The sequence below is a fragment of the Pongo abelii genome, chromosome 14 (assembly GCF_028885655.2).
Source record: "Pongo abelii isolate AG06213 chromosome 14, NHGRI_mPonAbe1-v2.0_pri, whole genome shotgun sequence".
NCBI lineage: Eukaryota > Metazoa > Chordata > Mammalia > Primates > Hominidae > Pongo > Pongo abelii.
The window spans coordinates 99,429,601-99,456,925 of NC_071999.2; the positions used below are offsets into that span (position 1 = coordinate 99,429,601).

General features: G+C 37.7%; 1 protein-coding gene and 1 long non-coding RNA gene across 3 annotated transcripts in view; both read left to right on the top strand.

Moving 5' to 3' along the window:
- LOC134759902 (uncharacterized) overlaps positions 1–11,604 on the top strand; it is a 32,354-nt gene extending 20,750 nt beyond the window's left edge. Inside the window, exon 2 of the long non-coding RNA XR_010136812.1 lies at positions 790–11,604. This is a non-coding gene — a long non-coding RNA (uncharacterized LOC134759902). The remainder of the gene's footprint in view (positions 1–789) is intronic.
- The window catches only part of GPC6 (glypican 6), a 1,198,922-nt gene that overhangs the window by 100,262 nt on the left and 1,071,335 nt on the right, over positions 1–27,325 (top strand).

Genomic DNA, 27,325 nt, shown 5'->3' on the forward strand with positions numbered 1-27,325 from the left:
GCACTCAGATTCCCTAGGTTTCGTGGCAAACTTAACTGCCCACAGATAAAATTTTCTTTCTTTCCCTTCTGATTCTGATCCTAACTACAAACAAAATAATTTATGGCATTTAGGCAACAGCTTGTAAAAGCCAGTGAACCTGTCACTATTGGCAACTATTATAAATCACTAATGAATTAAAATGTTCATAACTGTGTAAAAGCTTAGTTTTTTTCCTTTACAATTCAATTAAAAACAGTTGGTTACTATGTAAACACTATCTCCCTACTTCTGGCTCTGTTGATCAGCCACAGTGTAAAAAGTTGTGTTGCTTATTTAAAAAGGTTTTGATAGCTAATAGGGATTTATGTTATCTCCTAAAGTTTCTAAGATTCAACTTTATAAGTGAATAGTCTCTCTTTCAGTAGTTAATGGTGAACAGTGGTTTAAAATGTGGAGAACCTGGATCACTAGTCTTGCAGGAAGAATGGAGTATGCTGTTGATGTTTTTTGAGGTCCCTTATGGTAGTCTTCCAGGCTTCTCCCTGAAACACCACAAGTGTAAGTGGAAATGAGTTCCCTAGTGTTATATGTCCATCAAACATCATGGTCTGTTTTTTCCTTTTTCCCCATTACCTTAAGCCCAACAAATAAATGGATGAACAAAAAAAAAAAAAAAAAACTTTGTTGCAAAGGATTAATAACATTTAAATCTGTAAGAAAATGAAATTATAAATAAATTCATTAAGGAAATTCAAGAAGACTTAGATCGTGTTTTATTTATTAACAGTAAAGTTATTCACTTCACAGGTGGACGTTTTACAAGTCTTGGAAGTTGTACTTTAATTATCATATTGAACAAGAATAAAGACCAAAGTCAGCATAAACATAAAGGAAGAGAAAAGCTCATAGTGTATATACATGGATGCATTTTGCATTTGGGATGAAGTAAGTCTTCATTGTGCAAGAATGTCTTGCATTTCCTTGGATGTTCTGTATCTGTTCTGTATCTTGGGTTGCTACTCACTGAGTGCTATTAATAGTAGAGCCTACTCTTCATGGTGATCATCAAAAATGCTCTTGGTTGGGTACAGTGGCTCATACTTGTAATGCCAGCAATTTGGGAGGCCAGGGTAGGAGGACTGCTTGAGCCCAGGAGTTTGAGACTAGCCTGAGTAGCATGGCAAGATGCCATCTCTACCAAGAAAAAGAAAAAGCCATATGTGATAGTGTGGTATGTGCCTGTAGTCACAGCTGTTTGGGAGGCTAAGGTAGGAGCATTGCTTGAGTGTGGAGGTTGAGGCTGCGGTGAGTCATGATGGCGCCACTGTACTCCAGCCTGGGTGCAGAGTGAGACTGTTTCAAAAAAAAAAATGCTTTTGCAGATTTACAAATGTTCCCTGTGAGGCTGCTACCTCATACACTGAAAATCACTTCCTTATCATGAAGGCGTACTTGGTCTTATTTAACTTATCACGCATCATTTTCTCACTTGCATACCCCAGCTCCTTTCTTCCCACTAGTGGCTGATCTCGATTCTATTGCCTTCCACCTCCTCATTCCAGCATTTGCTTTATCAATTAAAAATTCTCTTGCATCTTTCATTCTTCTGTCTCTGCTGGCTTCTTTCTTTCAACAGATAGATATAATCTTTTATTTCTAATCATGCACAAATCCCAACGAAATGATTGACATGCAATTAAAATTTTGCATCCTAACATCATATCTTCTTACAGTTCTATCACTTTTTTTGGCTATAGACTTTTGGAATTAGCCTGATTATCATAAGCCTCACCATAAAGGTAAAGGGGAAGTAATCATGTTTGCTTAATGGACAGATGAATGTAGCACTGATAACTATTTGATGGGATTCATATGCTCGCTGTATTTCCAGGAGGTCTTTGGGGGCTCTATTTGGGGATTGGATTTTTTGGCTTTGTTTCAGTCTTATTTTTTATTCTCTAGGATGTTGTGTTCTGCTAATGATGAGAGGTGTACTTTGAAGTTCCTTCCTTCTCTCTTCCTCCTTTTTTCTTTCTTGCTAAAAATACTCATACTACATTTTTATCAGGTATTAAGTAGCCAAGTTTAATTATATATCCATCATTTCCTTCCTTCGAAAGGAATTTTACTTATCTTTTGTGTAAATGAAAATTATCCATTCTCACTGACATCTTCCAAATTGAAATTTTCCTTTTTCTATTATATTTCTAAATATGTGTTTTCAAAAAATGATGCCCTTTGGCTCTCTTTCTTAAGAAGCGTGGTAGAGTATGATTCATCAACTTGAGAAAGGTTAGCTATGGATATAGTTTACCTGAGAAATATCAGTTGATTTTTATCACCTTTTGGAGCAAGTATATTTGTTTTTTATCTTCTTATATAAGCATATGCATATCTGGAGAATTGATGTTTTTCTAATATGGAAGATATTTTAAAACATATTTTCTCCTGAAACATTGTTTTTTCATCTTTTTTTCTGTCATTTGCTATTAAGTTTCATGAAGGAATGGAGTTGTAACTCATATTATTTGTCCTTTACCACCTCGGGTAAACTCTATCAGTTTACCCTGCTGCTTCAAAATATGCTCTGTTAATGGTTAACTGTAGTCACCCTACTGCACTAATGAACACTAGAACTTATTCATTCTATCTAACTGTATTTTTGTACCTATTAGCCAACCATTCTTTATCACTTCTCCCCTCTATTCTCCCCAACCTCTGGTAAGCAACATCCTACTCTCTACCTCTATGAGATCCATTTTTATAGCTCCCATATATAAGTGATAACATGAAATATTTGTCTTTCTCTGCCTGGCTTATTTCAGTTAACATGATGCCCTCCAAATCATCCCTTTTGCAAGTGACATGAGTTCATTCTTTTTTGACTGAATAATATCCCATTGTGTATAGATACCACATTTTCTTTATTCATGTATTCATTAATGAACACTTGGTTGATTCCATATTTTAGCTGGAGTGAATAGTGCAACAATAAACATGGGAATGCAGATATTTCCTCAACAGGTGGATTTCCTTTCTTTTGGATCCATACCCAGCAATAGGATTGCTAGATAATATGGTATTTCTGTTTTTCTTCTTCTTTTTTTTTTTTTTTTTTGCAGAACCTCTGTAGATGTTTTCCATAATGGCTGTGCTATCTTACATTCCCACGCAACAGTGTGTAGGAATTCTCTTTCCTCTGCTCCCTTGCCAGTATTCATCTTTTGTCTTTTTAATAATAGCCGTTTTAACTGGGGTGAGATTTGCCCATTGTGATTCTGATTTGCATTTCCCTGATGATTAGTGATGTTGAAAATTTTTTCATATACTTGCTGGCCATTTTTATGTCTTTTGAGAAATGTCTGTTCTGATGATTTGCCCATTTAAAAAATTGGAGTATTTATGTTTTTGCTATTGAGTGGTTTGGATTCCGTATATATTCTTGTTATTAATCTCTTGTCAAATGGATAGTTTGCAGATACTTTCTCCCATTCTGTAGGTTCTCTTCATTCTGTTGACTGTTTCCTTTGCTGTGCAGAAGATTTTTAGCTTGATATAATTCCATTTGTCAGTTTTGCTTCGGTTACCTGTGCTTTTGAGATCTTACCTCAAAAATTTATGTCCTGAAGAGTTTTGTTTGTTTGTTTGTTTGTTTTGGTAGCTTCATAGTTTCAGCCCTTACATTGAAGTATTTATTTAATTCATTTTGGTTTGATTTTTGTATACAGTGAGAGACATGGGGGTTTCATTCTTCTGCATATAGATATCCAGTGTTCCCAGAACTATTTATTGAAGACTGTTGTTACCTCAATGTATTTTCTTAATGCGTTTGTTAAAAATGAGTTGGCTATAAATGTGTGGATTTATTTCTGAGTTCACAATTCTGTTCCATTGATCTATGTGTCTGTTTTTATGCCAGTATCATCATGTTTTGGTTGTGATCACTTTGTAGTATATTTTGAATTCAGGTAGTGTGATGTCTCCAGATTCTTTTGTTCAGGATTAGTTTGGCTATTTGAAGTCTTTCGTGATTCTGTATGCATTTTAGGATTTTTTTTTTCTCTGTTTCTATGAAGAGTGTCCTTGGTATTTTGATAGGGATTGCATTGAATCTGTAGATCACTTTGGGTAGGTAGAATGGATATTTTAATGGTATTAATTTCTCCATTCCATGAACATAGAATATCCTTGCATTCTTTTGTTGTGTTATCTTTAACTTCTTTCATCAGTGTTTTATAATTTTTCATTGTAGATGTTTCACCTCTTTGGTTGAATCTATTATTAGTTATTTGATTTTTTTTTAACTATTGTAAATGGGATTGCTTTTCTGATTTCCTTTTCAGATTGTTTGCTGTTGGCATATAAAAATGCTATTGAATTTTTTTTTTTTTTGAGACAGGGTCTTACCCTGTTGCCCAGGCTGGAGTGCATTGGCGCAGTCTCAGCTCACTGCCACCTCTACCTCCTGGCTCAAGCGATCCTCCCACCTCAGCCTCCCAAGTATTGTAGCTGGGACCAATGGCACGTGCCACCATTCCCAGTTACATTTCTGTATTTTTTGTAGAGAAAGGGTTTCACCATGTTGCCCAGGCTGGTCTCAAACTCCTGGGCTCAAATGATCTGCCCACCTCAGCCTCCCAAATTGCTGAGATTATAGGCATGAGCCAGTGTGCCAAGCCGCCAAATGCTACTGATTTTTCTACGTTGATTTTGTATCCCTCAACTTTACTGAATTTGTTTATGAGTTCTATCTGTTTTTTGGTGTAGTCTTTACGTTTTTTAAAATATAAGATCATGTTGACTGAAGTGTGTTTCTTTTATAATACATATTTTTTGTGCATATTGATTAGGAAATTCTTCCCTGTCATAAGTTCACAAATATATTTAATTATGACTTTTTACATTGTTTATGAAGTCAAGATCTATTTTCATTTATTTCTATATAGACAACAAATTTTCATTATTCTTTATTGATTAGTCCATCTGTTCCCTACCCATCTGTAATGCCTGCTCTATGATAAAGTTTTCTTATATGTGCCTGTTTATTTCTGGATTCTGTTCTATTTGTCTTTTTATCTGAATGTGTAGCAAAAGGACATTACTATAGTTCTGTATAAAAATCTTACCTTGTTCTTCTTCTGGAGTGTCCTGGTTTTTCATGGCCCTTTACTCTTCAATATACATCACAGAATTGACTAATCAAAGTCCAAGAAAACCCCTGCTAAGATTTTGTTTGGGATTATATTGAATATATATAATAATTTGGGGGAGAATCAACTTCATTCTGACATTGATTCTTCTTATTTATTTATTTATTTATTTATTTTTTGAGACAGAGTCTCACTCTTTTGCCCAGATTGGAGTGCAGTGGTACAATCTCAGCTCACTGCAACCTGTGCCTCCTGGGTTCAAGTGATTCCCTTGCCTCACTCAGCCTACCAAGTAGTTGAGATTGTAGGTGTGTGCCAGCATGCCCAGCTAATTTTTATAATTTTGCTAGAGACGGAGTTTCACCATGTTGGCTGGGATAGTCTCGAACCCCTGACCTCAGGTGATTCGCCTGCCTCAGCCTCCCAAAGTGTTGCGATTGCAGGCGTGAGCCACTGTGCCTGGCCTATTGATTCTTCTTCACTGAAAACTTACCTATGAAGTCATTATTTATTTATGTTTTAAAATGTCTTTTAATAAATGTTTATGATTTTTTTGTAAAAGACTTGCACAGAAAATTAATTCCAACCTTTAACATAATTTATGAGTCTTATAATATTTTCAGATATTAACTTTGAAAATTATGTATTTTACTTTAATGTCATTTGACACCTCAAATAAAATAAATATAATTGCCAACAATAAATGAATAATTAGTCGCACAGATTTCTTCCTTTCCTCCACAGGGCAATGTTTCTTCCAATTGTTGATGCATCTTGAAAATCATTCCTCAAGTTTATTATCACTTCCATTCCCCATGTCAATGGCATAGCTAATTATTTAGAAGGCAGGTGTCTCCAGGTAATTATAGTTAGTTGTGTATGCAATTATCCTTTCTGAAATGTGTGTCATATACCATAAAAATACCTGTTACATTTTAGAATATAACAAATAGCTAACACAATAGTTAATACTTAGTTGATGCTGACTATATATAATTCTCTAGTTTATTATCATAATAATACACCTCACATCATCGAAGTCTTTTACAGTTTACCAAGTTCTTTCATTCATGGTGTTTCATTTGGGTATCCCAACAACATTTTCAAGGCAAACATGTGTTACCATCCTCAGTTTGAAGAGGAGGAAACTGAAACTTAGGAAGACTAAATAACTTGTAAAAGATCACAGAAGTGGTATCTAATAGAGATGAGCTTCAAATTCAGGTTTATTGAACTCAGAATCAATGCTCCTGCCCCCTACCTGTCAGGAGTGATAATGGTAAAGATTGGGGAACTGTAGGCCGAATAGGTCCTCTGACCTCTTTGATAATTGTCAGCTTATCTAACGTGAATGCCTTAGGTCCTTGGGAGATTTCCTGCCTCTGTCTAGTATTATACCCAGCCCAATTTGTACCTGCTGACCTTCCAAGTTCCTCTGGGCATTTGAGTTTCTGACTTTTGCCTTTGAATAAGCCTGCCATTTCCTATAGCATATGTGCATTTTTTGCTTCCTGAAACTTTCTACTACTTTATATTTGTTCTGATTACTTATCAGCAAACGAGTCTTTTAGACTGCCTTGCAAATCTATTATGGAAAAAGTGAGAAATTTTTATCCTAAGAATAGGCACAAAACATATAATACAGTGCCTTGCACTTAATGTGTGCTTACAAAATGTTAATTGATGATGAAAAAGATTTAAATCTTCCTCTAAATAATAAGATTTTATAGTTATCCATCAAAATCTAATTATGTTGAAGTCACTTCACATCATCATAAAAAAAGTGCTTAACACTTTTTATCAACAAATAAAATGTTGTTGGCTTGTAAAATCAAACTTGTCCTGCACTTGGCACTATATGGAATTTTATCAAGTTACTTGTTGGGAAAGGTTTGGATTATGTGGCTACTCTTGGTAGAAGTGTTGTGTAAAATGTGTGGAGTAAAAAGTTTTTGCACATAATGTGTTTGACATACCATATTATTATATTGGATGAGACTTTCTTCCACCTGCAGATGTTTCTCTTTGTCCTCCCCTGGTAGGGTTCCCCTTATATAATAATATTCATAGGAGCAATAATTGTTCCCCCAAGATGTGGATGTCTTCCGGTAGTTCAGAGTTTCACTTAGCACCAAAAATTAGTTAAGCTTTAATTAAAAGAAGTGATTATTGATGAAAATGATGACCTGTTAAGTCCAGAAAGGCAGGATGCTTTTATCCATTCTCCTCCTTCAAGGTTGGGTTTTGAATTCTGAACAGTGGATTTCAATGCAGTCCATCCTCAATTTGTAGGAAGCGTTGTTTTATTTGGAATTTAGAAAGGAAGCTGTGTTAGGTAAAATTGCAGCACAAGTTCTTTTTAATGTAAGTCCATGTATTAATCAAAACAGCTGTGAGGGTTACTAGGTAGACTGTAACACCGGGTGGCAATAAAATGTCTTCCTCATTACAATTAATACCAACGACTTGCAGAGACCTCCTGTATGTGATGGCCTTTCTCGATGGGCATCCTCACTTGGTGGTAGGGAAAATGAGTATGGGCTGTGTGAAACAATTTCAGCACCACCCTGAGCTTAATAGAGCCGTCTTTCATTGCTTGTTAACAAGCTGTGCTGCTGCCATAAAATGCTCAAGCTGACAAATGCTGTCAAAGCTCCTTCAATGCAAAGATTTTCTGCCATATTTAACATGTTAACTTTTATTTTAATGATGCCAAAACACACATCAGTTGTTGTTTGTGCAACATCCAGTGTGGTCTCTGGAGCCATCCCGTTAGCTGAAAAGTATAGTCAGTGTCCTGTTCCAGTGGCCATTAATGGTAAAATTCTTCAATTAAAAACTGTGGAGTTATGCTGATTCAACCATTGACTTTATCCCAGAAGTAAAATAGATATACCTACTTGCTGTGAAATTATTGAGTTTGTTTAGCTTGATTTTCCATGCATTATATTAGCCATGAGTGTATTATAGAGGCTAAGGTACGAGCTAAGAATGATAACTCTGTGAAGGTTTATTATGAGATTCCCATATTTGACTCAAGATTTTATACAACTTGATGTGCTACCTAATACTAGTCTTCCAGTTCCACTATTGCAACTAATTAACACATACATTGTACTTATTGTCTGCCAGGCTCTGTTCTGACTGCTTTATATGTATCTACTCATTTAATTTTCACAACAATCCTACTTATTAGGTGCCATTGTCCTCACTTAAAGATAAAAAAAAAAAAAGAAAAAATCAGAGGCACAAGAGATTCAATAATTTGTCTAAGGCCATATAGACAGGCTATGGTAGAGCCTCTATAAGAATACAGATATTCTGATTCCAAAATATATGCTCTTAACTAAAACTAATGCATCAAATAGACTGAAGTGACATCAAATACACCCTTGACACTAAAGGGAGCACACAAACGGAATGTCTGCCTTTCTGATGGAGATGCTTATGTTGCAGCTAACAAAGAGAACGAATTATTTTATAAATGGAGTTTAGTATCACAGGGTTTCCATTACCCTTCTGGTCACGTTTTCCAAGGCTGAAAATGGAGAACAGCTTGGAGCAGGAAGAGTGGATGTTTATAGGTTCTGTTTTCCTTCTTTTTCTTCATGGATCTTTCATCTCCCCACGCCCTACTGCAGCCTGCAACCTCAGATGGAGCGAAATTCTCAGCGGAATTAAATTTCAGTTGCTACCCTTAATAACTGTAGAGCACCCCTTTGGAAAGGCCTCCCTAGTACCCTTTTTTGTCTGTTCATTTTTTGCTAAATTAAACTTTAATATTTTATAACATCATGAGGAAGCTACTGATTTTAAGAATTTGGATTCATGTTTTCTTTTTCCTTTTCCCTTCTATACCTATAAATCAGCAAGTAACAAAAAGAGTGATTTCCACTGCAAAGTCATCATCCCCGGTGAGTTGAATATGGTCATTATAATTCACTAGCAGCTGATGACTGAGTGGATCTAAAGGAAGAATGAAAAGGTAGATCTTAAGGACGAATTACAACTGTAATAATTAGTCCACAAGATTCACATGGAACTGAAATTTATGACAGGCAGCCAGACCAGAAAATCAGGAAGTTTGGATTTTTCTCTTCTTCCTAATCAGTTTCTCCACATCTTGTTCTGATTAGTGCCCTCGCTGAGTCTCGTTACAGGTATCTCTGACCCATTTCCAGTAGACCTTTTGAAATTCCACTTTGTTTTCCAGGCAGTGATTTCTGCCTCTGCTGGATTTTAGAATATAAAGGTCATTCATCTGTATCTTAGAAGGATGATTCACATATTTATGTTCTAGAAAGTAGGCTAAGAAAAATGTGGTACTTTATTAATTAGGGCCCTTTAACATTTTATACTCTCAAGCTTAATCATTTGCTTGTTTGAACTAAAGTCATCTTCCTTAATCACCATCATTAGTGGCTGTCCATGAATGATTACCTCTGAATTTTATTAGCATGTTATTATTTAATGCATTTTACATTCCACATTAGGAATTAGAAATCATCCAATATTTTACTATATCAATATATTTTTTTAAAGCATGAGATTAACTATGGGAATGGGCTACCTCCGTCTTCCTGCTCCCTCAGTGGTTCTGAAATTGATGTGGAGGTGGTGTTGACAGGGCAGAGAGAGCAATTGGAGGAACTAGCCCATCTATTCTTGGTGCTGTTTTTTAGAGCTTAAAACTTGCTGGGTGATGTCAAAGCATTTACGCCCCAAAGATGAGAACCACTGCTCTAATCTTGAACGTTTCCAATGATGAAAGCCTTGCTCACAATCATTTGGAAATAGTCCATTACACTTTGGGATTCCTTTGAAAATTCCTCTGTATACCTAGCAGAGTGACTCATTAGGGTCACTAGTTCCTAGTTCTCATCTTTAAGCAAATACAGAACAAATTTGTTCCTCCTCTATGTAATGGTCTTTAAAATATCTGGAGCCATCTTAATATTCCTACTGATTATTCTTGCATACATAGATGGGGTCATGCCACAATTTCTTATATTCCACATTTTGAAAACCTCTCATGATCATGGCTCTCCTTCTCTGTATTTTCTGTGTGTGGAAATAAACACCATCTTCTATAAAAAAAAAAAAAAAAGCACCACATAGACTTGCCACCAAGTGCTCATTTATTATATTTCCCCTGAGTATCTCAGAAGCTCCAGTCAGGTCAGCACTGACTTTATTTCTTGTTGAGTCCTCAGTCCCATGGACAGTGCTTGGTGCACAATAGTGACTTAGTCAATAATTGTTGAATGCATGAGCCCCCAGGCCTACACTGAGGTTAGGAACTGACAGTCAATTGGCCATAAGGGGTGGAATGAATTTTAGTGCTTCTAAGATTGGTCAGTTTTGCATAATGCTCAATACAATGGTTTTGCAAGTTGTACACTCATGCTTGTTTGTATTGCTTGTTAGTGCCAACTGCTTCCTGGGCTTAAAATGACTATCAGAATGTCCTGCACACTCAAAAGCAATAATGTTTTGTGAAATACAGGCTTACATCAATAAAGCTCTGCTTTTTATAACTTATGAAGTTGGGAGTTTAAGAAAATTACTTTTGAAAGGAATATTAATCTAAATGGATAAATGAGTCATCGTATTAAAATATCTGTGGGAAAACTAGAATTAGGCCCATTACAATCAGGCATAATGTTTATTGGATAAGTGTGCTAATGTACGGTTTAGTTAATAATAATCCATTCAAAAACAAAAGTTTTCTTTCTTTTTTTTTTTTTTTTTTTGAGACGGAGTCTTGCTCGGTCACCTAGGCTGGAGTGTGTAGTGGCGCGATCTCGGCTCACTGCAAGCTCTGCCTCCCAGGTTCAAGCCATTCTCCTGCCTCCACTTCCGGATTAGCTGGGACTACAGGCGCCTGCCACCACGCCTGGCTAATTTTTTGTATTTTTAGTAGAGACGGGGTTTCACTGTGTTAGCCAGGATGTTTTGGATCTCCTGACCTCGTGATCCGCCCACCTTGGCCTCCCAAAGTGCTGGGATTACAGGCGTGAGCCACCACGCCCGGCCCCAAAATTTTCTTTTTAAATACCTGTTACGTGTTGGGCATTTTCAAGCCTCTTGAGATATAATATTAGGGACAAAGTCCACACTTTTATGGGTCTTGTATTTTAACTGAGAAACACGGATAATAGATAATTGAATAAATAAGACAGAGAAAGTAATTTTGGATAATCATAAGTGAAATAAATGTACAGAGTACTGTGCTAAAGATCCTCAGTGAGGAAGTGAGGGATGGGATGAGGAGGCAGCCCATGCAAGGTGCTGATCATTTCAGCTGATGGAAGGAAGCACAAAGGTCCTTAAGTGGGAGAGAGCTTGATATGCTCCAGGAAGATAGGGTCAGGTGAGCTGCAGAAGAATGGCAGCTGGAGTTTGGGGATAAAGTTGGAGGCCTATAGGCCTCATCTTGATACCCTTATGGACCATAGTGAAGAAGACTTATGAACCATTGTGAAGATTTATTATTTTTTTTATTTCAATAGTTTTGGGGCTACAGGTGGTTTTTGGCTACATGGATAACTTCTTTAGTGGTGATTTCTGAAATTTTAGTGCACCTACCACCGGAGTACTATATACTGTACCCGATATATACTCTTTTATCTCTCAACCCCCTTCCAAATTTTCCCCTGGAGTCCTTTGCAACCTCGTACCTTAGCTCCGACTTATGAGAACATACAATATTTGGTTATTCATTCCTGAGTTACTTCACTTAAAATAATGGCCTCCAGCTCCATCCAAATTGCTGCAAAATACATTATTTCATTCGTTTTTATAGCTGAGCAGTATTCCATGGTGTATATATAGCACATTTTCTTTATCCGCTTGTTAGTTGATGGGCTTTTAGATTGGTTCCATATTTTACAATTGCAGATTGTGTGCTATAAACATATGTGTGCATGTGTCTTTTTCATATAATGACTTCTTTTGGGTAGCTACCCAGTAGTGGGATCACTGGATTGAATGGTAGTTATACTTTTTGTTCTTTAAGGAATTTCCATACTCTTTTCCATAGTGGTGTACTAGTTTACATTCTCACCAGCAGTGTTTAAGTGTTCCCTTTCACCACATCCATGCCAACATCTATTGTTTTTTGACTTTTTAATAATGTCCATTCTTGCAGGAGTGAGGTGGTATCTCATTGTGGTTTTAATTTGCATTTCCCTGATGATTAGTGATGTTGAGCATTTTTTCCTAAGTTCAAAGGCTGTGTACATCCTCTTTTGAGAAATATCTATTCATGTCCTTTGCCCACTTTTTGATGGGGTTATTTGTTTTATTCTTGCTGATTTGATTGAGTTCCTTGTAGATTCTGGATACTAGTCCTTTGTCAGATGCATAGTTTGCAAATATTTTCTCCCACTCTGTGGGTTGTCTGTTTACTCTGCTGCTGATTTTTTTTATTTTATTTTATTTATTTATTTATTTATTTATTTTTTGCTGAGCAGATGCTTTTTAGTTTAATTAGGTCCCATTTATTTATTTTTGTGTTTTTGCATTTGTTTTTGTGGTCTTGGTCATGAATTATTTGCCTAAGTGAATGTCCAGAAGATTTTTTCTGATGTTATCTTCTAGAATTTTTATGGTTTCAGGTTTTAATTTAAGTCATTGATCCATCCTGAGTTAATATTTTTTTTTTTTTTCTGAGACGGAGTCTCACTCGGTCGCCCAGGCTGGAGTGCAGTGGCCCAATCTCGGCTCACTGAGTAGCTGGGACTCCAGGCATCCACCACTACGCCCAGCTAATTTTTTATATTTTTAGCAGAGACAGGTTTTCACCGTGTTAGCCAGGATGGTCTCAATCTCCTGACCTTGTGAATCGCCCACCTCGGCCTCCCAAAGTGCTGAATACTTTTTTTATAAAGTGAGAGATTAGGATTGAGTTGGGCAGATTTTTGATGTAGGTTCTTAGGGACACAGGGTTAAACTGGGAGACTCATAGAAGACTGGGAGAACATAGGTGTATTAGTCCATTTTTATACTGCTATGAAGAAATACCTGAGATTGGGTAATTAAAAGAAGAAGAGGTTTAATGGAGTCACAGTTCCACATGGCTGGGGAGGCCTCACAACCATGGAAGAAGGTGAGGGAGGAGCAAACGCATGTCTTACATGGCGGCAGGCAAGAGAGTGTGTGCAGGAGAACTGCCTTTTATGAAACCAGAAGATCTCATAAGACTTACTCACTATCATGAGAACAGCATGGGAGAAACCCTCCCCCGTGATTCAATTACCTCCCATTGGGTCCCTCCCACGACACGTGGGGATTATGGGAGCTACTGTTCAAGATGAGATTTGAGTGGGGGAACAGCCAAACCATATCAACAGGAGTTATTGGAAGTAAGCTAGGAGAGAAACGATGGTGGGTTGGACTAGTATAGTGATAACAGTCATGAAGAGAAGTGAGTGGATTTGAGATATGTGTTGGCATTAGCATTGGCAGGTCTTACTGAGGGGGACTGGATGACACATTGCAGCAGGAAGAGAGGAAATAAGGATGGAACTTAAATATAATGGCGAGGAGTTAAGGAAAAGTCCTACTAAATTCTGTTCCTGAAATTATCAATGCTATTGTTTTATATAAATGGACATTGGAGTTTATGATATGATATTGTCACTTGGAAGTACAACCACACAGGAAGGAAATATGTGCTGGGAATATTAAAAATGTCATCACTTTTCCTATCCCAAATGTAGACACAAATTCAGTCATTGATACACACTGGATATTTTTTCTTTTGCAGGTCTCCTTTATCTTTACTCAATGCACTAAATATATAAATAAATAGATCTGGTATTTGTTGTTCCTTAGTACTGCGAAATAATGACAACCCCCGCCCCCCACCACTGGCCAGCATTTGACCTGAATGTCTATAAATTTGCTTAGCTTTCCAAAACAGTGCAAGGTTTCACAAAGATAAGACAGTTCATTTACATAACCCGGAATAATTTGGCTGGCAAACTCAAGGAGATATAGTATATGTATCAAGTTTAACACATTCATTTGGATTGGCTGAGTCCCATACGTTCCTTGTGCTTGCAGAGGGTCCCATCTGTTCAGCTCTTGGCCAGAGACCATTGAGCCTGTGAGCATTGAAATTTCTTATTGCAAAGGCCTAGTATTTCATAACTGGTTTGTGGTACCCCAGATACTCACCAGTAACATTGTTAATTAGTAGCAACATGAGTAGCCATTATTCTAGAACTGTTACCTGCCTGTTATTAATGTATTTAGATAGTTTCAAAAGCCAACACATTTCTTTCTTGCATTTATTTCCCCTTTTGCATCATGTTTATTACTCAAAGATTCCTTTTCCATTGCCCTCCAACTAGTTAGCCCAGCATATGAAGACCCCTTTAATGCCTCTACAATATCTCCTATAGAATTGTCATTCCTTAGTCTCTGAGAAGACCTCTCTTTGCCCATTGAATTAGACTACCTGACATTTCTTTAACACATCCTTATTTTCTACCCTTTGCACCGTTGTTCCTTGGGTTCTTTCTGTTTGGAACTACCTTTATACTCCTCTAATCCCCACCTGTCACAAATTATGCTCATTTCAAATGCTTACCTAATGCTCCATCCTTTGATCTACTCATATTTTCTTTCTTCCTCTCTTTGGATATTTCACTTCTAACTTCTCATCCTAGCTATATATCCATGTCCCCTCTTCAAATTTCCTTTAGTGTCAACAGGGTGCCTTACAAGTAGGATGGTGCCAGTTGGGATTTGATGACTTTAACTGAAATTTTGATATCTAGCTATCATCTAAACGTGAGCAACAGTAAAAGAAATCATTTCAGGGAAAAATGTGGAAATAACCCACCTCCTCCACTTCCTACTTCCCAGCCCTAAAGGGATCATGCTGCCATCAAGGCTATTCTAACCTTTTCATCTTTGCTGTTCTTCTGTGGTCAAACTGGCCCCACCTCTTTGTTTTCTGAGTGGAAAATAAACACAAAGAGGGACATTTCCTGCAAGTGGGCAGGGCCAGAAGAGGCCAGGTATAGCTTCAGCATGGCTGCCTTCAGAGAACCGAGTAGACTTGTCATATCCCAAGTCAGGCTTTTTCTTGGATTATATTGTTTCCCTTTGAATTCTCCAAAACCTGTCAGTGTTTTCTTCCTTATCTCTCTTGAGGGCAGCCAGTTAATTTAAGATTAGCCTGACAGCCCCTATTTTCCAGGTCTCTGGTTTCATCAATAAAGTAGGTTACGTCGTTTCTGAGCCCCATTACCTCCTCTATAACCCTGCTCTCTTCATCCATATTGTGGTTTATTCTTTATACAGCCTGCTCCATCCATTTTTGGTTCTGTTCCCATGTCCTATTTCCACTAGTGAATAGGACTATTTAATTCAATAATTGCTTGGACTGTAAAAGGTTGACAATCCCTGAGCCTTTTGTGCGATATTTTCACCTCATTGCTCTTCTGGTTACCACCAGTGACTTTGAGATGAATGAGTTGAGTGACCAGCAGCCTCACTCAGGATTGCTAATAATTGCCATCTTTACTTTCTCAGTGCTAATGGTAAACTTATAAAAGCCTTTCACTTATCACAAAAGCCTATTTTCTAGGGAATTTAGGAAAGGTAATGAAGACCCCTACTTTTTTTTTAACTAGAGGCAATGTGCCTCAGTGGAGGATGCATAAGGTAATTCATTCTATTTATGCTGATGTCATGCCTTTTTGTTCCTATTTTTATATGCTTTAAAAATGTGTATCAAATATTAGCCTAGTAAGAGAAGAACATAATTGTAAAAATGCATCCATTGATACTACATACTCAAGATGATTTCACTGAGAAGGATATGTGATTAAAATGTTGAGGGCTTGCTGGATTTCAGAACATCCTGTCTGGAGTCAGACCTGGATTCTCAGCTCCTTGCCTTATCACTTTTCTACATGTGTGACTTTAGAAAATCCCTTTAGTCTCTCTGGGGCTTATGATGATCACCTCCAAATTGAAAGAAAAACTGTTTCAGAGGGTTGTTAAAAGGATTCAGTGAGATAACACATGTGAAGCTAGCAAGTAACTGGCATGTATACTTGTTACTATGGTTATTTTTGTTGTTGATAACATCATTATTGCTGTTGCTATTGTAGTATTACACTTTGAGTATAGCAGGGGGCCTGAGCCTATCTGCATCTCGAGTAAAAAGCATCTCATACCAAACACATGGAAAAAAACTCTAAATGAATGAAAAAAAGTTAAAAATTAACTGCATGCACATACTCTTTCCCACATCAAAATTAAGAATATTAATATATTTTGTAATATATTTGCATAACTTTTGAAAGAAAAGGAACAGTCATTCACTGGAGTTTCATACACACACACAAAAATAAAACCCCAATGAATCCATAATGCATGCAATAGGGCCATTTTGTTGGTAAAATTAGCTGATGATGGATTTTCTTTGGTATTTTCACCACAAAACTTTTAAAGATAATGTTAATGATAAACCTATTTTTTATTAAATTTTACCACATCTTGTTTGGCTTTAAAGTGGTGTTTTGGTACGAGATATCTTAAAGAATAAAAAGCTTACTGTGCATTTCTCCAGCATGTTTGCTGAGATCTGAAGTGTGTAACAGAATTCTTCAGTGAGGTAAAGAAAAGTTCACCATAGTTTGCAAGACTGGTTCTTGTGGAATTTATAAGAATGGACTGACCAGCATGCCCTTTTAAAATTCCGTAGTTAATCTCTTTATTGAAAGCTGCTGGACTAGTTGATTAAGAAAGCCTTATGGAATGACTGCTTTTAGTGTCACACAAATGAAGCTGAACTGTTGCTAAGTAAATCACTGTAGATCAAAGTACTTTGTAGTCAGAGAACTGCGGTTCATTTTTTTTTTCATTGAGTTTTAAAGAGAAGGTGAAGGGTTGAAGAATGAAACACACCAAATTTGACATCTATGATGTCCATTCACATTCATGCACTTCTTTAAGCATCTAATCTGAGTGATTAGGCAAGTAGTGCAGTAAAGCATAAATGGGCAAATGTAAAGCTGAATGAATTAATACTTGTTTCCTGTATGTAATTGCCCAGATCCTTCCTAGCTATTAAGAAATCAGTAGGCAAGTAGAGAACACTTCAGGTGCTCCCAGGAAAACTGAAGTGGCACTACTGTTGACTTCTCCATGCTTTAAAATCCCTATTGTCATATTCACCTGATCTGTAAGTGTCTGCAAGACCATGGGTGACAGTTTCCCTGTGATGTGAGGGGCTCCAGGGAATGATATTTTTGCCTTTTATGTCCCCAAGTGTAGAAAGTGCATCTCTGTTGCTCCAGTGTCTAAAGCAGCGTATGAATAAATTTGGGTGGAATAAATGAATACATGAACCTATGTTTTGCTGGATTAGGATGACAATGAGGAAAGAAGTGAGAAAAAAGGACAAAAAGAATGGACAGAAAATGGAAACTGAATCTACCATAAGTTTTCTACATGGGTTTTAGTTCCATAGTTTGACTTTACTTGCTGTGAAAAGTTCAGGCATTGCTCTGTTGAAATTTTTGGATAGTGTATAGCATTATGTAGATACATTTAGTGATATCATTTCTAAATAAAAATATCATAAACTAAGTATGTTTCTTTTTTTTTTAATTTTTTTTTTAATTATTATACTATAGGTTTTATGGTACATGTGCGCAATGTGCAGGTAAGTTACATATGTATACATGTGCCATGCTGGTGCGCTGCACCCACTAACTCGTCATCTAGCATTAGGTATATCTCCCAATGCTATCCCTCCCCCCTCCCCTCACCCCCCAACAGTCCCCGAAGTGTGATGTTCCCCTTCCTGTGTCCATGTGTTCTCATTGTTCAATTCCCACCTATGAGTGAGAATATGCGGTGTTTGGTTTTTTGTTCTTGTGATAGTTTACTGAGAATGATGATTTCCAATTTCATCCATGTCCCTACAAAGGACATGAACTCATCATTTTTTATGGCTGCATAGTATTCCATGGTGTATATGTGCCACATTTTCTTAATCCAGTCTATCATTGTTGGACATTTGGGTTGGTTCCAAGTCTTTGCTATTGTGAATAATGCCGCAATAAACATACGTGTGCATGTGTCTTTATAGCAGCATGATTTATAGTCCTTTGGGTATATACCCAGTAATGGGATGGCTGGGTCGAATGGAATTTCTAGTTCTAGATTCCTGAGGACTCGCCACACTGACTTCCACAATGGTTGAACTAGTTTACAGTCGCACCAACAGTGTAAAAGTGTTCCTATTTCTCCACATCCTCTCCAGCACCTGTTGTTTCCTGACTTTTTAATGATTGCCATTCTAACTGGTGTGAGATGGTATCTCATTGTGGTTTTGATTTGCATTTCTCTGATGGCCAGTGATGGTGAGCATTTTTTCACGTGTTTTTTGGCTGCATAAATATCTTCTTTTGAGAAGTGTCTGTTAATGTCCTTCGCCCACTTTTTGATGGGGTTGTTTGTTTTTTTCTTGTAAATTTGTTGGAGTTCTTTGTAGATTCTGGATATTAGCCCTTTGTCAGATGAGTAGGTTGCAAAAATTTTCTCCCATTTTGTAGGTTGCCTGTTCACTCTGATGGTAGTTTCCTTTGCTGTGCAGAAGCTCTTTAGTTTAATTAGATCCCATTTGTCAATTTTGGCTTTTGTTGCCATTGCTTTTGGTGTTTTAGACATGAAGTCCTTGCCCATGCCTATGTCCTGAATGGTAATGCCTAGGTTTTGTTCTAGGGTTTTTATGGTTTTAGGTCTAACATTTAAGTCTTTAATCCATCTTGAATTGATTTTTGTATAAGGTGTAAGGAAGGGATCCAGTTTCAGCTTTCTACATATGGCTAGCCAGTTTTCCCAGCACCATTTATTAAATAGGGAATCCTTTCCCCATTGCTTGTTTTTCTCAGGTTTGTCAAAGATCAGATAGTTGTAGATATGTGGCATTGTTTCTGATGGCTTTGCTCTGTTCCACTGATCTATATATATCTCTGTTTTGGTACCAGTACCATGCTGTTTTGGTTACTGTAGCCTTGTAGTATAGTTTGAAGTCAGGTAGTGTGATGCCTCCAACTTTGTTCTTTTGGCTTAGGATTGACTTGGTGATGCGGGCTCTTTTTTGGTTCCATATGAACTTTAAAGTAGTTTTTTCCAATTCTGTGAAGAAAGTCATTGGTAGCTTGATGGGGATGGCATTGAATGTGTAAATTACCTTGGGAAGGATGGCCATTTTCATGATATTGAATCTTCCTACCCATGAGCATGGAATGTTCTTCCATTTGTTTGTATCCTCTTTTATTTCCTTGAGCAGTGGTTTGTAGTTCTCCTTGAAGAGGTCCTTCACATCCCTTGTAAGTTGGATTCCTAGGTATTTTATTCTCTTTGAAGCAATTGTGAATGGGAGTTCACTCATGATTTGGCTCTCTGTTTGTCTGTTATTGATGTATAAGAATGCTTGTGATTTTTGTACATTGATTTTGTATCCTGAGACTTTGCTGAAGTTGCTTATCAGCTTAAGGAGATTTTGGGCTGAGACAATGGGGTTTTCTAGATATACAATCATGTCATCTGCAAACAGGGACAATTTGACTTCCTCTTTTCCTAATTGAATACCCTTGATTTCCTTCTCTTGCTTAATTGCCCTGGCCAGAACTTCCAACACTATGTTGAATAGAAGTGGTGAGAGAGGGCATCCCTGTCTTGTGCCAGTTTTCAAAGGGAATGCTTCCAGTTTTTGCCCATTCAGTATGATATTGGCTGTGGGTTTGTCATAGATAGCTCTTATTATTTTGAGATACGTCCCATCAATACCTAATCTATTGAGAGTTTTTAGCATGAAGCGTTGTTGAATTTTGTCAAAGGCCTTTTCTGCATCTATTGAGATAATCATGTGGTTTTTGTCTTTGGTTCTGTTTATATGCTGGATTACATTTATTGATTTGTGTATATTGAACCAGCCTTGCATCCCAGGGATGAAGCCCACTTGATCATGGTGGATAAGCTTTTTGATGTGCTGCTGGATTCTGTTTGCCAGTATTTTATTGAGGATTTTTGCATCAATGTTCATCAAGGATATTGGTCTAAAATTCTCTTTTTTCATTGTGTCTCTGCCCGGCTTTGGTATCAGGATGATGCTGGCCTCATAAAATGAGTTAGGGAGGATTCCCTCTTTTTCTATTGATTGGAATAGTTTCAGAAGGAATGGTACCAGCTCCTCCTTGTACCTCTGGTAGAATTTGGCTGTGAACCCATCTGGTCCTGGACTTTTTTTGGTTGGTAAGCTATTGATTATTGCCATAATTTCAGCTCCTGTTATTGGTCTATTCAGAGATTCAACTTCTTCCTGGTTTAGTCTTGGGAGGGTGTATGTGTTGAGGAATTTATCCATTTCTTCTAGATTTTCTAGTTTATTTGCATAGAGGCGTTTGTAATATTCTCTGATGGTAGTTTGTATTTCTGTGGGATCGGTGGTGATATCCCCTTTATCATTTTTTATTGCATCTATTTGATTCTTCTTTTTTTCTTTATTAATCTTGCTAGCGGTCTATCAATTTTGTTGATCCTTTCAAAAAACCAGCTCCCGGATTCATTAATTTTTTGAAGGGTTTTTTGTGTCTCTATTTCCTTCAGTTCTGCTCTGATTTTAGTTATTTCTTGCCTTCTGCTAGCTTTTGAATGTGTTTACTCTTGCTTTTCTAGTTCTTTTAATTGTGATGTTAGGGTGTCAATTTTGGATCTTTCCAGCTTTCTCTTGTGGGCATTTAGTGCTATAAATTTCCCTCTACACACTGCTTTGAATGCATCCCAGAGATTCTGGTATGTTGTGTCTTGGTTCTCGTTGGTTTCAAAGAACATCTTTATTTCTGCCTTCATTTCTTTATGTACCCAGTAGTCATTCAGGAGCAGGTTGTTCAGTTTCCATGTAATTGAGTGGTTTTGAGTGAGATTCTTAATCCTGAGTTCTAGCTTGATTGCACTGTGATCTGAGAGATAGTTTGTTATAATTTCTGTTCTTTTACATTTATTGAGGAGAGCTTTACTTCCAAGTATGTGGTCAATTTTGGAATAGGTGTGGTGTGGTGCTGAAAAAATGTATATTCTGTTGATTTGGGGTGGAGAGTTCTGTAGATGTCTATTAGGTCCGCTTGGTGCAGAGCTGAGTTCAATTCCTGGATATCCTTGTTGACTTTCTGTCTCGTTGATCTGTCTAATGTTGACAGTGGGGTGTTAAAGTCTCCCATTATTAATGTGTGGGAGTCTAAGTCTCTTTGTAGGTCACTCAGGACTTGCTTTATGAATCTGGGTGCTCCTGTATTGGGTGCATATATATTTAGGATAGTTAGCTCTTCTTGTTGAATTAATCCCTTTACCATTATGTAATGGCCTTCTTTGTCTCTTTTGATCTTTGTTGGTTTAAAGTCTGTTTTATCAGAGATTAGGATTGCAACCCCTGCCTTTTTTTGTTTTCCATTTGCTTGGTAGATCTTCCTCCATCCTTTTATTTTGAGCCTATGTGTGTCTCTGCACGTGAGATGGGTTTCCTGAATACAGCACACTGATGGGTCTTGAGTCTTTATCCAGTTTGCCAATCTGTGTCTTTTAATTGGAGCATTTAGTCCATTTACATTTAAAGTTAATATTGCTATGTGTGAATTTGATCCTGTCATTATGATGTTAGCTGGTTATTTTGCTCGTTAGTTGATGCAGTCTCTTCCTAGTCTCGATGGTCTTTACATTTTGGCATGATTTTGCAGCGGCTGGTACCGGTTGTGCCTTTCCATGTTTAGCGCTTCCTTCAGGAGCTCTTTTAGGGCAGGCCTGGTGGTGACAAAATCTCTCAGCATTTGCTTGTCTGTAAAGTATTTTATTTCTCCTTCACTTATGAAGCTTAGTTTGGCTGGATATGAAATTCTGGGTTGAAAATTCTTTTCTTTAAGAATGTTGAATATTGGCCCCACTCTCTTCTGCCTTGTAGGGTTTCTGCCGAGAGATCCGCTGTTAGTCTGATGAGCTTCCCTTTGATGGTAACCCGACCTTTCTCTCTGGCTGCCCTTAACATTTTTTCCTTCATTTCGATTTTGGTGAATTTGACAATTATGTGTCTTGGAGTTGCTCTTCTCGAGGAGTATCTTTGTGGCGTTCTCTGTATTTCCTGAATCTGAATGTTGGCCTGCCTTGCTAGATTGGGGAAGTTCTCCTGGATAATATCCTGCAGAGTGTTTTCCAACTTGTTTCCATTCTCCCCTTCACTTTCAGGTACACCAATCAGACATAGATTTGGTCTTTTCACATAGTCCCACATTTCTTGGAGGCTTTGCTCGTTTCTTTTTATTCTTTTTTCTCTAAACTTCCCTTCTCGCTTCATTTCATTCATTTCATCTTCCAGGGCTGACACCCTTTCTTCCATTTGATCGCATTGGCTCCTGAGGCTTTTGCATTCTTCACGTAGTTCTCGAGCGTTGGTTTTCAGCTCCATCAGCTCCTTTAAGCACTTCTGTGTATTGGTTATTCTAGTTATACAGTCTTCTAAATTTTTTTCAAAGTTTTCAACTTCTTTGCCTTTGGTTTGAATATCCTCCCGTAGCTCGGAGTAATTTGATCGTCTGAAGCCTTCTTCTCTCAGCTCGTCAAAGTCATTCTCCGTCCAGCTTTGTTCCGTTGCTGGTGAGGAACTGCGTTCCTTTGGAGGAGGAGAGGTACTCTGCTTTTTAGAGTTTCCATTTTTTCTGCTCTGTTTTTTCCCCATCTTTGTGGTTTTATCTACTTTTGGTCTTTGATGATGGTGATGTACAGATGGGTTTTTGGTGTGGATGTCCTTTCTGTTAGTTTTCCTTCTAACAGACAGGACCTTCAGCTGCAGGTCTGTTGGAGTACCTGGCCGGCCGTGTGAGGTGTCAGTCTGCCCCTGCTGGGGGGTGCCTCCCAGTTAGGCTGCTCGGGGGTCAGGGGTCAGGGACCCACTTGAGGAGGCAGTCTGGCCGTTCTCAGATCTCCAGCTGCGTGCTGGGAGAACCACTGCTCTCCTCAAAGCTGTCAGACAGGGACATTTAAGTCTGCAGAGGTTACTGCTGTCTTTTTGTTTGTCTGTGCCCTGCCCCCAGAGGTGGAGCCTACAGAGGCAGGCAGGCCTCCTTGAGCTGTGGTGGGCTCCACCCCGTTCAAGCTTCCTGGCTGCTTTGTTTACCTAAGCGAGCCTGGGCAATGGCGGGCGCCCCTCCCCCAGCCTCGCTGCCGACTTGCTGTTTGATCTCAGACTGCTGTGCTAGCAAACAGCGAGACTCCATGGGCTTAGGACCCTCTGAGCCAGGTGCGGGCTATAATCTCCTGGGGCACCGTTTCCTAAGCCCGTCGGAAAAGCACAGTATTCGGGTGAGAGTGGCCCGATTTTCCAGGTGCCGTCTGTCACCCCTGGAAAGGGAACTCCCTGACCCCTTGTGCTTCCCAAGTGAGGCAATGCCTCGCCCCTGCTTCGGCTGGCGCACGGTGCACTCACCCACTGACCTGCGCCCACTGTCTGGTACTCCCTAGTGAGATGAACACGGTACCTCAGATGGAAATGCAGAAATCACCTGTCTTCTGTGTTGCTCACGCTGGGAGCTGTAGACCGGAGCTGTTCCTATTCGGCCATCTTGGCTCCTCCCCCAAGTATGTTTATTTCTATAAGTTTGTTGTGTTATCACCTTTGTTAATACTTTCAATGTATCCATTTGGTTGATTGGTCATACATAAATGATAAATCAAAACTAATTTATTATCCTACATGTTCCACTGGTGATAAGAACTGTAGCTAAGAAGGGTCAAAATTTTATAGATATTAAGTCTTAGTCATTTATTGATGTTCTTTTTGAACATGTAGGGGAGAGGATTTACAGAAGCATCAAACTGAACCAAGTAAGACTCCACGCTAAAGTTTTATAGAAGTATGTATGAACAAAATAAATTCTTTAATAGTGAACTAACTTATGAAATGGACTTACATTGCATTAGACGAAATAACCAGCCTAAGTTTGGGATTATTTCTGCTAACATGACTGGCTCAGAAAGAAATAATATCTTCATGCTTGACCATCTTCAAGTTTTGTGGTGAGATTTTTTTTAAGTTATCTTCCTGATGTTTCAAGATATTACAAATGCATTAGCAAATACTGTCTAATGTGAAATGCATAGCCCTATCATAAAACATGTGGTGAGAGAAATGATTTTAGCTCCAAGTCTTCAGTATTACAGTGACCAAAGAAATGCTCTCTCAGTTGTTATTTTTGTCATGAGAGGGGATGAGAAGCAATGCTTACTGAATGCCAGGGAAGCCCCAACATCGAGTCTAATGCTTCCTATATCATGCCCAATCGAACAAAAGTGCTAGCCAGTATAGAAGGTCTTCCTTTGTTCATCTTTGGAAATGGTGCACTTGCTACTGTAGAATTCTAATCCATGGCATTCTGCAGCCTGCAAGCTTTGATCTTTATTTATTAGTTTCGTAATCATAACATAAGTCTTCAGTGCACTCCAGGCTCACTCCAATGAGAGGTGATTATATGAAAGTAGTAAATACTCTGAGTGATTAAATCCTCCCAAAAGCTTGCCGGGGAAGACAGCAGGGCAGGCTTTCTAGTGTTTTAATGAAACATGAGTCATACTGAGATGGACCATGCAAAAGCAAAGTCCCAGGAGTAAACCAGTATGGGCAAAGCTTCAGGTTCTGTTTTGCAGGATGCACAATGCCTTACCCAAGTAAAGATCCTGAGATGTCCTACAGTTGTAAAGCCCCTTGACAGTTTATTCTCTACTGCACAACATTTTTCACCATGGAACTATTTCCTCTCGCATAATGTTTTTTAATATACCATAATTTGGAAAACACTGTGTTGTGAAGGATACAAAAAAGGACCTTGTATTTTGGGCCCCAGAAGGTGAACCAAAGCCCCCGTGGTGGTTTCTTCAGCATGTAGGTACTAATTGGATAACATGACTAGTATGTGGTTTGTTCTAGTTGGATGTAAATTGCAAATTAATATACAGTCTCAACATCATTAGTAACACATCCTTATAAACAAGAGACTGAAGTTTGAGAATTAAAGAACTTCTTCGATGTCTTGCCAAGTAGATTGTGAATTTTTGTATTAGATAAAAGTCCTTTGCAATTACGTAATCATTGTAGGCTTCATTATCTACATTGCATTTTTCAGTCTTTCTAACCCTTCTGCCCTCTTACTTGCATTATTTATTTGTATGTAAAGATTTTGTTTGCAGATGAAGAGGATGAGGTTAATTGTTACCCTGCCTCTGATTAAAGTATCAGGCACTGCAATCCACATTAGTGTTGTTCACATGATTTGGTCAAGCATTTTACCCTGTGGCACCCAGAAACAATTTCAGAAAAAAAAGCAAACCTGCTCTTTCCATTTCTGATCAAAGCAGTTTGGAAAAGATTTTGTCTTTTAGTGATGCTTTTGATAGACTGCAAAAATATAAAGTTAAGCAGATCTCAGTTGGATAAAACATTCTGTCATACTAACTTTTTTTCTTCTACTAGCTGCAAAGAAAGCCCATATAAATTTAATGAATAGAAGCTGGAATCACATTTCTTCTTAGTTTGGTCTTTTATATCCTCCCTTAGGCTTAGTATAAATGAGTAGAGTCACAAACACGGGAGATCTTTTCCCCTCCATAGAGAATATATAGGTCACTAATGTTACCATTTTGTGTCTGAAATAACATTCTGCTTAGAGATGCTTCCAGTCAGTCACCATCAAAGCATTAGCCCCAGTTTGATTGTGTCTGAGTCCTTGAAAGAATAATGTGCCGAGATGTAACATTACTTTTACTCTATATGATATATTCTGGGTATCAACATAATTTGGCCTTTACTAGTTCAGAAGAGAAATGAATTCGGTCATATCCAATGTGCACTGATAACTGCTCTCAAATTAGGAACTCATTTGACAAGTTCTTTGAATCTTTTGCCAAAATTTAAGGAGTTTGTTGATCTTTGTAGTCTCCCAGAACATGTTAGCTTTTTTTTACCCTGTAAAAGTAACTAAGTTGTATCATTGATGACATGATATGAAGATTTTCAAGAATCTATCCTGTTTTAAACACTAATGAGTTTCAGAAAAATTGATTTTGCTTTGTGCACAAACTATAAAAAGCCTTATTCATTAAACAGATTAGTTCTTTCTCTGCAGGCTACACTAAATGTTGGATATAAAAATGTATAATGCCTAGAAAATGCATTTTAGATTATTATTTTAATATAATCTCCATGTGATTAATTTGCCAGGCTGACTATGTAGGCTGATACATCCAATCTAGAGATATATCAAAGTTTAAAACTTTTAAGGGAGCATATTTAGAAAGTTTCAGTTAAATGTTTTAAAATATATTAATCTTTTAAGAATGTTTACAATAGTACTAAAAGATGCTTCTCCAGTCTACATAGAAAAAGAAATATTTTAAGTCGAGTGAGTTTTGGCTTTCTTTCTCATTTTAATATTAATGTTCCTTGTATCAGACCCCAGTTTCAATTTTTCCGTCCTTATACTAATATGTTGCAAATATATTTGTGCCAAAAATCAAAGACAACTTGAATTCAAACTAATATAAAATATAAATGTTAACTAGTGAATCATATTCAATGGCCATTAGGCAAGCCTATAATTTATGTCAAGTATTGGGTTAAATGCTAACTGATAAAAATTAGAAGTCATATAAATAAGTGCTCTCTTGAAATTGTATGTGTTATAGTGTTTTTACTTTTGCTTTATTTTAATTTTCACAACAGTCTTTTGAGACAGTATTTATTCTATTTGTCCATTTAACAGATGTGGAAATAGGCTGATCCCAGGGAAGTAAAATGGATATATAATGTAATCGAATCACTTTTGGTTTTAAAAGAAAATAAATTCTTGGCCAGATGCAGTGGCTCACGCCTGTAACCCCAGCACTTTGGAAGGCTAAGGCGGGTGGATCACTTGAAGTCAGGAGTTTGAGACCAGCCTGGCCAATATGGTGAAACCCCATCTCTACTAAAAATACAAAAATTAGCTGGGTGTAGTGGCGGGTGCCTTTAGTCCCAGCTACTCAGGAGGCTGAGGCAGGAAAATTGCTTAAACCCAGGAGGCGGAGGTTGCAGTGAGCCAAGATCATGCTACTGCACTCCAGCTTGGGTGACAGAGCGA